The sequence below is a fragment of the Hippoglossus hippoglossus genome, chromosome 6, assembly GCF_009819705.1.
Source record: "Hippoglossus hippoglossus isolate fHipHip1 chromosome 6, fHipHip1.pri, whole genome shotgun sequence".
Taxonomy (NCBI): Eukaryota; Metazoa; Chordata; class Actinopteri; order Pleuronectiformes; family Pleuronectidae; genus Hippoglossus; species Hippoglossus hippoglossus.
This window is the reverse complement of record NC_047156.1, coordinates 10,979,250-10,991,633: the sequence shown is the minus strand read 5'-3', so window position 1 is coordinate 10,991,633 and position 12,384 is coordinate 10,979,250. Positions and strand designations below refer to the sequence as shown.

Here is a 12,384-nt window from a genome sequence, read left to right as displayed (position 1 = left end):
ATATAACATGCAAAATCCACAAAGAAAGGTCCCGGGGGCCGAACCGCGATTCACACTTCTGCACCACTGTGCCTCACACTTCCATTTTCTTTAAATCATGATATATATATTTTTAATCCTATAATAGTTAACAGGCAGGATGGGGCCCGATGGATCTGCTGCAGGCTATACTTTATGAGCCCAGCATTGCTTTTGTTGTTAAATTAATTTGAGTCATCTGATACACAAGACTACGTGCAACACCCTCTTACTTTCTGCCTCAGTAAATTGAGGGCACTCCCTTATATCTGTCGGAGCTTCTGTGCCGATCGTCCTCACTTGCCCTGTCTTTACAGGAAAGATGGATGCTTACGGAAATAAGATGTATTTTCCAAACCTGCCTCAGCTTCCAATCGAATGCAGGTTTTTACATTAAGACAGGAATTTGGAAAGAGTGCTGACAATTTGGATTATGGCTGTAAATATATGAAGGATGAAAAGTGTGGAAGAGACAAGGAAGCAGAGGGAGTGAGTGTAAGAGAGAGGATGTCTTGCTGTGGATTTGTGCATATATCCATATGTCTGTATTTAATTTCTCTGTGCTGTGGGGATTCCATTACCTTTTAGCAGGGTGAGCATTATGTCACTTATGAACACCATGTGTCCTGCTATCCTGTGTACACGGGGAACGTTTATTAAATCTTGCAAGCTGGAAATGAAGACTGCACCACATGTAGGTCTGTCAATGTTTGGAACTGATCAAAAATAAATTTGCCAGCTTTACCGTTCACGAGCATGTAAAGATTCAGTGCTGCTGTGAGGCAATCAAAACTCTGTGTACCTTATGCAAACTACACACCCACACACTGCTGGATGTTTTCAGCTCAGTGACTTTGATTGTTTTATTATTTGGAATAGATGCATTGGCTGGGAATGTGTTTGGTCTGGCTCCAAGGCAGTTTTAAATAGGGCCTGTCTGATTTTAGACACTCAGTAGTATTTCATATGCACCTTCAGTTAACCTACGTAACCTTAAAGGCCCCTTTTGTGGCCCTGTAGATCGACTCAAATGCAATGTATGAGATGATGGGGAACATGTTTGTCTGAGGCCTCTTAACCAATGAAAAAGCGTAATTTATAAAGAAATATAGATCAAATATCAATATCTAGGTTGAGTTATGCATTTTAAGCCTTAATTGCATTGCCAGAATTAAGAGGGATTTACATTTCAACAGAAAAGCAGTATAGCTTTGTTACTAAAATCTAAATTGATAATTATTCGAAACTCATCTGACAGTTTGAGCACGCAGGTCATCTTAAGCCTAAGCACCGTAAGTCTCAGTCCTTCACCACATTCCTGTGCCACCCAGACTCCAAATTACTGTAAACGAAAACCAAAGCCACACTGTGGCAACGGAAGGGTGTCAATTTGGACAGGAAATAATTTATTTGAACGTGACTAGAGTTTCTCTGGCTCAGCTCCCTGGTGAGGATGTGGAGAGGCTGTGTCTCTGGTTACTCTGTCCCCTGACGTGAATGCCACATGCACCCCAAACAATAGCCAATTCATCCATGGCTTTGTCTGTCTGCAGCAGCAGCCAGGAAAGAAAAACACCTCAACTCGCACCTAAGTGAGAATAGATATTGTGGAATTGGAAAGCAATTAGCATTAAGCACGCGACTAATGATGAGGAATACCGAGTCTGTTTGGTATGCTTCATATCGGCATATACCGACCCTATTAAGTCAGACAAATCAGACACGATTAGCCAAAATTATTCAGTCATGATCAAGGATGACCAAAAATGATGGAATGTCCCTGTGGCCCAGGAGTTAAAGTACTGACCACGATCAGAAAAAGATTCAGTGACGTGCACAGATTTTAAATTTGGTAAAAGGAAAACGTTGATTACTGGTATCAGCAGATACTATGGATTGAGAATTAAGAGAGAAAAGTTTAGTTGATCCATCCCTACTGATATTCATGCATGGCTATCACCAACAATCTCCCTCTGGGTACCTGGTATGACCTTAGCGGACGGATTCTTATCAGTCTCATATTTCGGACTCTCAGAAATATCTGGGAGGCCCTGCAAAGGAGCTGTGACCCAAAATGTCATGCCCTTCAAATGAGGAAACCAGCTACGTTTGTTTTGCCTTCTGCTCAGACTGCGAGCATGACAACCATACTTGCACTGTGAAGTTGTTTTTTACTCGGGCAGCATAGAGCAGTAATTGATTCACAGCATCTTGTGTGGACACAGACTGTAGGTTCTGTACTCGGAGGGGCAGCTGGCTCAGGTCACACTCCAGAATAATAAACCAATATGGGGGTGATGTGTATGAACCCCACTGGACAGTCCCCCCTTCTTCTCTATTCTTCCCTCCCCCAGGTTCTCCTCCAAAGCCCAGGCCAAAGAGCGGAGGTGATGATGGGGCCCAGAGTTCCCCATAGGCCTCCCTTACTGGTCCCACCCTGAATGGGTGTCTGTTCCCTGACATCTCCGTCTATCATCACCACCCCATCAATCCCGTGCCTCTGTGACCATCCCTGCAGAGACAGGGCTCCACTTTGTCCCAAAACCCACCCTACTTCCCCACTAGGCCCCCTGCCTTATAGACCCCACTGTGCATAGGTTGTGACAGCTACCTGACAGCAGAGGCCCCTAAATTACAGAAATTTTAGTCCAAGCCTCCCTCTGTCCCCCAATGCATCAAAACACCATTGCCAGAATCAGCAGCTTCCCCCAACATATCCAAATACCATGTGTCTGTCCAGGAGTGAGAGACCATCCCCCACTTTGTATATCCATAATGGAGCCCCTCTACCTTGCTTTCATCCACATCAAGGTTCCCCTGACCCAGTAAACGCCTGCATGATCAAGGCCTCCACAGGGAATAGAGGTGGATGTTATCATAGCATTCCAGCCCATGTGAAAGTATGCCAATTAGCATAGCTGGAGAATGTTGTTTTGGTAGCCTCTTTCACTAAGCCCCACCTCCCAATGGCAGGCGGGGCCCATGTGGCCGGCGTCTAGCTGTCACTGGAATTGCTATTCATGCTGAAAATTGAGACTCTGTGTTGCAGCGGCTCCTAAATTTATTGCACAATCAGAAAGGAATATAAATTCTACAGAAGGTGGCACGTCACCAGTCCTGTCGGTGTCCAATATGACTCAACAACAATTCCAGCCTTACAGCTTCTCCCGGTGTGCCTTGGCTCTGCAGTGATGTTAGTTGACTGACTGTATGCTTTGATAGTTAATAGATCTGGCTAAGCACACCGAACACACTAATACTCTACCCTAAGCAGTTTTCCAATGATCCTGGTGTGTGTGTGTGTGTGTGTGTGTGTGTGTGTGTGTGTGTGTGTGTGTGTGTGTGTGTGTGTGTGTGTGTGTGTGTGTGTGTGTGTGTGTGTGTGTGTGGGGGGGTGGGTTATTAGGTGTTTGCACTGCAGAATAAACATGAACTCAGACGTGAACGTATGTATATTTTTTCAGACAATCCCTGATTTCGTAGGTCAGACGCTCTGCTAAAATTAGGACACATACATAGTTATCTTTTTCTACTGATTATAATTCAGGCAAATACCATATGACCACACTTAATTCACAAAAAGCATATTTCATTACAGTGGGAAGTGTGGTCAGACCGTGAAGTCCTTTAACCTGGCAGGGCATAACTCTGACCTACTTCACACAACACAGAGTGCACTGTAGAAGAAGTGGGTCCGGTGTCCTGATGATGTCACCCAGTGGTTTGTACTGGAGCTGATTTGGAGCCCAGTTGTGGCTGTAGGAGTTGGGAACATGTGTTAATGTGATGTTAGTTGAAAAGAAGATGACCGCAAGCTAAAAGACAAAAATCCAATTATTTTATTATATCACACTGACTGGAACTTTGTGAACAGTTGTCCTCTTTTCAAAATGCAGAGTGGCTGCAAAGCACATTTGTATCTGCAGTGTTCAGTCGCCCTATAAGCAATAGGCTGCAAAACATTTTTTGGCTTGTTGGACTGTGGCAGGGAGCCAACACAGGCATGCAAACTCACAGAAGATCTTGCTGTGCGGAGACTTCACTCCATCACTGCATGGTGTGATCAGCTGTAATTCTACACTTGTACTTGAGAGGTTAACTTTATAAACTTTGGGATCCCTCAAACACCAACATTAGGCCTCCATTAGAATCCCTTGTGGATGCTTACATGGACTTCTGCCATGTAGTTGGTGCCACTGCAATCTCGGAGACAATCGGCTATCGTCTGATGATGAATTAGCCTCTGAGGGCAACAGCCATTATTCTGGGTCTTCCGTTGTAGATGTCAGATATCCAGGCCAAGGCTCCATCTTCCATTCGCAAAACACGGTTTACAGTCTGCCGAGTTTCATTCATCACACAAGTCGAACGTTACTTGCTACCTGCATATGAATGCAGATAAATTAAAATGCTGATAGCTGATGCATTTCGGTCAATGTGGTCTGCCTCATTTGCCCTCCACACGGAGGCAACCAAATCTGCTCAAACTGGAATGGTCAAACTAGAAACCAGCAGGCCTCCAGCCCCCAAATCTTGTCCCTCGTATATACATTCTTTATATTCATATGCAGAATCTATTAATAGAGAATAGCACCCTTGGAGTTTCGTGGCTCCATGGATTGGCTAGGCCTTCTCAATGTGGACATAACAAATTGATGTGTACACATACGTCAGACAGCAGATTCTCAGACCACTCTGATGCTGACATTAGACCTTTGGGACCCAAGAAGACCCTGACTTACTCATGGATGTAGAAAGAACAACACAAGCCTCATGCAGATATCTCTACAGTTTTACCAACTTGTTTGGGGCTCCTTCAGACTTGTCACTACTTAAGTTTTTTTGAATCCTGACATTACTACCAGTAGTAACACAGATGGACCAACAAGTCTTTCATGTTCAGAAGTAAATTTACTTTATTGATGAATTTAATGTGCAGTATTTGTGCTATTTTGAACACAATAACTGTGATAATTCCTGAAACTAAATCGAAGCAAGCACCAGAAGAGAAGTCATCATAAACGGTGTCAATCCCATTAAACCTTTGACTTCAGTGCTACCATATTTTTTCCTGGAACTGCATTGACTCAAATGAAGAGGCACAGGGAGTGGAGTACACTGTGTGCTCTAGACCTCTACTCAACCACAGGCCCTAACCTCAAACAATGTGCTGTAACTCCAAAGCATTGTTTGAGACATGAGGCACACTCTTAACACTGGCTCCGGGTCCAACCTGACCACGGCACAGAATGCCTTCAGTTCCCTCAAAAATACTGAACATGCTTCTGTCCAATTCTAGCACACTCTTCCTTCAGCAAATAACCACTTGAGTACATTTGTCTCCTCCACTTTCCATTGAATGCTTGTCCTGTAGGCGATATAAAAACAGGCATTGCCGTCTCACAGGGCTTTAATGTGTTATTGTAGACAAACCTTCTCATAAATTAAATTTCTTGGCAGTACTGGTTGAAACTAAAAAGGAACCTCCAATTTTAGTGTTGTTTTTTTAATGTTTCGGTGCCTGACAAACAGTTCTGTCTTGGTGGGGGTAAGTCATTATGTCCAGTTGCCAGCAGGGGGCCGGAAGGGTTTAAAGATGGGGTTGTCAGGTGAGTGGGTGTTTGCCACATTGGGGGGGATTGAAGTCTCGCTTGCCAAAGAGTGCCGTGGTCCAACAAAAATGCAGCATCACCACTCTGCTCTCCATACATCAACGGCCGAGTTTTTGTTTTTGTGAATCCACAGCCCAGTGACATTTTGTCAGTGGCATAACTGCTAAGTATATTAAAACGAGATCATAGACGTACATGCCCACAACTCAAATTCAAAATAAGCTACTACTTCTACTACCAATAATAATATTTTTTACATACATGTAAGCTGCCATCTCAGGTACGGAAACAGTAGTCGTGTATGTGTCTGGATTTTCACTCACTCCGACCACAGATCCTCAGGGACTTGTGGTTTGGTGTAGTGTAGGTTCCCGGACTCTCTAGTTCTGCTGGTGGAGGGATATATGAGAGGATAGGTAGTGATGTATCTGTTGTCAGTGTTTGTGTTTCTGTGCCGACTGCTGCGATGTTTTTGTTCCCACTGAAGTGTGATTTGGCCTCAGGATGTCATGGCTACTGGTTTCAAGTGGGACGTTGGTTTGGATTACAACAGGCTCTTGATTTACGGTCTAGATGCTTCCTGCACATTCGCTGGACACATAAACAGTTCCTATGAGAGGATATCTCTGTGCACTCCACAATTGAATCTAAGACATATCAACACTGGTTTATTCAGTTATCTGTTTTGATGGCTCATCTTGCCAATTTGTGATCAGATCAAACACGATAACTATGTCGCTGGAGGACATTCAGAATGTTGACATTATTATTTGGACTGCGATTGAATGAAAGAAGCCCTGAGGGAAAATAAAGTGGTTAAGGATCCATGCGTTATTTGTACCTTAAAGTGAAATAGCTTTTCCCTCTATTGCTTAGATTCATAGTCATGATCTTCAAATACAAAAAGACAATATATTCACATTCATTTTGTCTGGATCGTAGTCTGTAGAGGCATTATTAAATGGTTTCAGTATGTAATTCACTGACCTTGAAGAACATGATAAACCCTGTATCTCAGAAAAGATATAATCGCCTTTGTGAAAACTTTAATAAGGGTCTTTATCATATGTAATTTTCATTGATTGTTTGGCAAATAGAAACCAGAAGAATAGTCGATCGATCGGCAAACCCTGAGTCTGCACGATTACAGCTTTGTCCTCAACATGTTTACAATTATATCTGTGGATTCTGAAGACACATTCACATGTTTGCTGTGCAATGAAGCAACGCTAAAGACTTTTGGGTCACTACTAGGTCGTGGAACAGGTTTTATTGATTCAAGTGAAACTCCAATATATCACGGTCTGATACTTGGATAATGGATACTACTTCTCAAAAAAGATCTGACCTAATTAGAAACAGGAATAATGACATGTCATTTCAGTTTAGTCATGGTTTCAGTGAGTTATAGAACTGGGATACTCTGCTCACGGTAAATCTTTGTTCAATCTTGGGATCACTTGAAGAGTATTAGATTGCTATTGTGGCTCCTGTTCAGATCGCCGCTCCTCACATGCACTTGGGACAGTTCTTTTTAGGGGATCAAACTGAAACCCAATACCCTGAGTGGCTGTAAATTATAGACACTATGTCAAGTTGTGCACATCCTTATATATAACCATGTCTTGTGGAGTTTACACTCATGACACCACCGCTGGTTTTGTGCTAACTTTTATAATGGTACTTTGTTTTTCTCTACGCTCTGTGGGGCTGTGTCGTTTTGTATGCACATAAGAGTGATAGAGGGGCGAGCAACAAAGGAAAAGAGTACCCGTGTGTGCCAGAAAGAAAATGTGGGATTAATCAAGGGAATTGCTTGGCGAGCTATGGTCCTTTTAATCCACTCTCTCTGATCACCTTTCTGTCTTTGTATAAACCTGTGACTAAAAACCAACCATCACAGAAGTGTCTGGGTTTATGGGACACATGGCAGCCAAACTTCACTTCTAAAACACAAAGCCAGGACCATTTGCTCCTTCCCTGTAAATCCATTAAATCCCTCCATCGCCTCATTCTCCGTAAATATTCATTTTCTTCAAGTGTGGTCTGAAGTTGGGAAACACATTGCTAGATGTCCGTGGCTCCGTCTCTGTCTGTGGCCAACGTCCTTCTAAAGCCAGGACCGGCTTCTCACTTTAAGTCTGGCCAATATATGACACTTGGGAGCACGTACAGCACCGTGAAAATAGGGGTGACATCCGTAAAATTATACTTACTTTTTTATTGCTGAAATAAATAACTCGTGTGAAAAGTGGTTTATCGGCAACATTCTCTGTAACACATGTGGATGGTTTGATGTTTACACTCTGTCAGGTGGTGTAAGGAGGCTGTTCATCAAATTGTCACTGTTTTGTGCATCACAACAGATTGTCACTTGATCCTTAAACCTGTGCAGAGACCGTTTTTATGGAGGAAGTACAATGGCCTGACAAACCATTAGCTCTGGCCACTTTACTGCAATTTGCTTCTTGCTGATGTTTTATTTTTTGTGTAAAAATATATATTGCCTAGATAATGATGCATTGCTCTCAATAGCACTGGGAGTAACTCGGGGCTTCACAAGGCGTTTTAGTAGAGTAGGTTTTCATCTGTTCATAATTTTGTGACTGAAGTTACCACATTCTTTCGAAAGGCAATCATGCTCTGTATCAGTACAGAGAGCGCAGTCATCCGCAAAGAGGGGAACAAGGTTGTCGAATACAAGGTTCTCACCATACGCGCACATGTGGTGTATTCGTGTCATGGCTGACAAGTTGCAAATTGATTCATCTTCCATACAAACAACACAACGCTCCACAACATGTGTTAAGCATCCAACAGACCGTCCAAGGCATTGGTTGAACTTGAAATGTCCTTTAAAAAGATTGTTTTCACAGCCTTTAGCAGTCTCCTCACCAGAGTTAAAAAGCAATTAGGGATCCAAGATCAATCTAGCATCCAAGAATTCAAGATCTGCTCTTACCTTCTCAAAATGTCAGCTCTCTGAGTCTTCTGTGCCAAATTTGATCTTGTCATTTTAAAATAAATTAATAGCCAAATCAGAAATCTCTTGATTTCTTCATCGTTAGCTAGCATTTTAGCACTTTTGGTTCCCTTGTCTGAAAGTCAATGGTTTTTTGGTTCGACACATCCTGTAGACATTTCTCATTGTATTCTACGAAAGACCAAAAACAGGAGTGAATACCCCACTTGTATTTTTATCTCTGCCAAGGATGGTATGTTGTCACCCCCGTCAATATGTTTGTTTGGTGTCAGCCAGATTGTGCTAAATTACTGAATTGATTTCCATTCAATTTGGTGGAATGATGGGACATGGGGCAAGAGAGAACCAATGAAATGTTGTTGGGGAACACAAAACCTTTACTGCTCTCACTCTATTTCTAACTTTAAAGAGCCAATCCCAGCGGACATTGAGCGAGAGGCAGGGGACACCCTGGACAGGCCACCAACCAATCACAGGGCTGAGATATTGAGACAATCAGCCATTCACGCCCATATTTACACCTACAAGCCAATTTAGAGTTGCTGGTTAATCTAGCCTGCATTTCTTTGGACTGCAGGTGGAAGCCGGAGTACAGAGAGAAATTACTGAGGAAATTTATGTCGGCTTTGCATCATTTATTTTAGACATTATTTATGTAGACATGAAACTAGATGTATTTTAGAATCATAAAACTGCTACTTTTCTTTGTGCTAGTCTGTTATTGTTGGATTTTCCATAAATTCTTTTATTTGTTCTTTTTCGTAAATTTAAAATGTTCTCCATATCACGCATCACGACTTTTCGACAGTTTTACTACAGTCCGTCCGCCCGACTTCATCAACCATCGGGGACTAGATTTCACAGTCACTGGGGCATGTGAGTTTTCAAACTTCCCACATTTCGATGCCTACATAAACAGCCAAGAGAATTTCAAGATCAAACTTTAGGTCTCCCGGTTAAATCAAATTGCATGTGAGGGAAAACTCTGAAAAATACAGAGGTCAGTGGAGTTTTCTCCTCCACGTCTGACTACTCCCATGAAAGTAGGTGAATGTGCTACTACTTTGGTTCCCTTTAAGAGATAATTAAAAGTTTCCCAGGGAGTCACCAGAATGAGATATGTTCTGTTGCTTGAGGCAGCCAGATTTTAAAAAGCAAGTAAAGCTCAGCGCTTGTTTACACATATGTTTTTTTTTCCGCTGTGGCCGTGGATTGTAAATCACTTGTCTCTTGTCACTATGTCATCCCTTGTCTGGCGTTCACATTACTATTTATTTTATATCCGCGCACATGCTGCACCTCTTGTTGCAATACTCATCAGCATGCCACTGAGTCATTCCTCCCTCTGTTTAATGTGTGAATGGCAGCGATAGTCAGGGTGCACTGAGAAGCCAAGCAAGAGAAGTGTGTGTGTGTGTGTGTGTGTGTGAGAGAGTGTGTGAGAGTGTGTGAAAGTTCTGAAACCAGGAGCCCAGCACTCCTCCATCTTGGCAGCAGACCTGTGTAGCAGCTGCCGTATTCTGCCAATCTCTCTGTCTGCGTTTCTTCTGGAAACAGGTACTTCTACTGTTGGTGATATTGGGTTTATACTTTCTGTAAAGTATTAAACAACACAAGTTCATGACATTATGCATGCTTCGGTGCAGGGAGGATGCAGAGCGAGCCGTCCAAGAGGCTAAACGAATAAAAGTGCTGCAAACAGAATGAAGGCAGCAACAGAAAAAAAAAAAGTCTGTAGCGACTTCATACTTTTATTACTGTGCCAGAAAACTGTCTTGATCCAGCGAGAGACCGTTTCTCATTCAATTACGCGTTCCATGTGTGGGTTCCAGGGCTTCATGCACAGCAGCTTCTGAGCAGGCCCAATTTTTCACACAGATCCTCATCTCCAACACTCAGTTCATTGCCTATCAAAACAGAAGTGCACTCGGTCTGTCTGGCACCTGTGTGTATATATGCAAGTTTATATGCATATGTACGGTCTTAGGTATGTGTGTGTGTGTGTGTGTGTCTCTGTGAGTTTTAGGGATATTTCCCAGAGTGTAGGTTGAGACGCGTGCCACGTTGTTTACTCTCTCCACAGTTCAGTGCAGCGCTGTAGGCGCTCACCATATATCTTGTTGAAATGGAATGTGCACAGGTGTTTGAGGTGCATGTGTCAGTCTGCACAGCCCTTTGATGCCATTTTGAGGTATTGATTTTCAGGGACTTGGATTTTAGGAGATTCCAAGAGCCTTTCAAGGGTTGACCTACTTTTGAGCTTAGCTTTGTCCCTCAAACAGTTTTTTTTTGTTTTGCTAAATAATAGATGGAAGTATAGATCGAAATCAAAGTAGATGAAATTGAATAAATTGTGTCCCACTTTATTCAGCCCTGAATTAATTTGTGTGTATTGTGTATCGATCCTTTATTTCACAGGAAGAATCATAGACTCTAAATTGACCATAGGTGCGAACAGGAGTGTGAATGGTTGTTTGACTCTGTGTTGACCCTGTGGTACGATGGTGACCTGTCCAGGGGGAATCCAGCCTCTGACCCAATGTCAGCTGGGATTGTCTCCTGTTCCCCCTTCACCCTCAAAGAATAAGTGGTGTCGATGATGGATGGATGGAGAATGCACGGAGCAGACCAGCCTGTAACATGGTGGTGATACACAAGTTTCCTATTTATATTTCTAAAATTTTTTTGTTAGGGTGTGGGTGAAAATGGTTGGACACATTTGAATGTGCTGTCATGATGCAATCTGGTTAACTGGTTGTTTGCATGCCATGGCTTGCCATATCCGCACCAAATAGCAAGGTGTTGGAGTACAGACGCCTGCTGTCAGAAAGATTTGTGAGTGTGGGCGCAAGCCACATCCAGGGTTCAAAGCAGCAACTCATCTAGTAATTGTGCTTCTAGGCTGCATTCTAATGTTTTAAGATGTGTCATGTTCACACATTTAGAACCAGATATCAGCAGTTGAATAAGTGGAGGACGAATTGCACCACTAATCCAGATGGCAGACTGTGAGCTTCATTGTTTTGTCTGCCCTTGATGGACCAGTAATATTAATACACACATTGAGTATACAGTACTTTTATGCAGTGTCTGTATTGATCATTGACGATATGTAAAAGGAAGTTACACAAACTAAATATCCTCTATTTGTATGTGTATTTGCCTTGTATTTTCTTTGATTTGAGCCAAAAATATTTTTTATAATTTTTTCTAATTTTTTTTTTATGTTACTGATATATCTTCTATAACAGTTCATACTTCAAACATTAAACTCTGTCTCAGTACATAACATTTCCAAGCTTAGTTTTGCACCATGTCAAGATAATACGTAATAATAATACTAACAATTATTGTGATGTTTGTTCATATTGCCCATCATTTCCCCCAGCACCTACCTACACTTTTCCCTGAATGCTTCCCCATCCGAGGTCGTTGCTGTGTTTTCCATTGGAATTAAAACTTGTTCTCGGGTGATTGGATGAGCTGATGTTGCTGCTTATTTGTTTTATTTAGTGTGTGTCTACGACTTCTGGCTGCAAAGCAAATTGGCCCACAGGAACGAAAGAGATTTACCCCACTGCTTTGCTCTTGCTCAGTCCTGTTCGAAATCATAGTTTCCACATTTTTGTAACATGTTCATCACCGCTGCGAAGTTCTGTCAAATTTTTATGACCTTGCATGTGCCTGTCTGCCTGCGGAGAGCTTTGTGGTGAGATAGGGATATGACGGTTTGTTTTCTTGTTTTGCCAAGAAAAAACGCCTTTGCTGTCT

General features: G+C 42.4%; 1 long non-coding RNA gene across 1 annotated transcript in view; it reads left to right on the top strand.

Annotated features, from left to right (window-relative positions):
• Positions 1-12,384, top strand: part of LOC117763207 — a 106,126-nt gene that overhangs the window by 30,439 nt on the left and 63,303 nt on the right. The gene's annotated exons all lie outside the window — the stretch shown is intronic.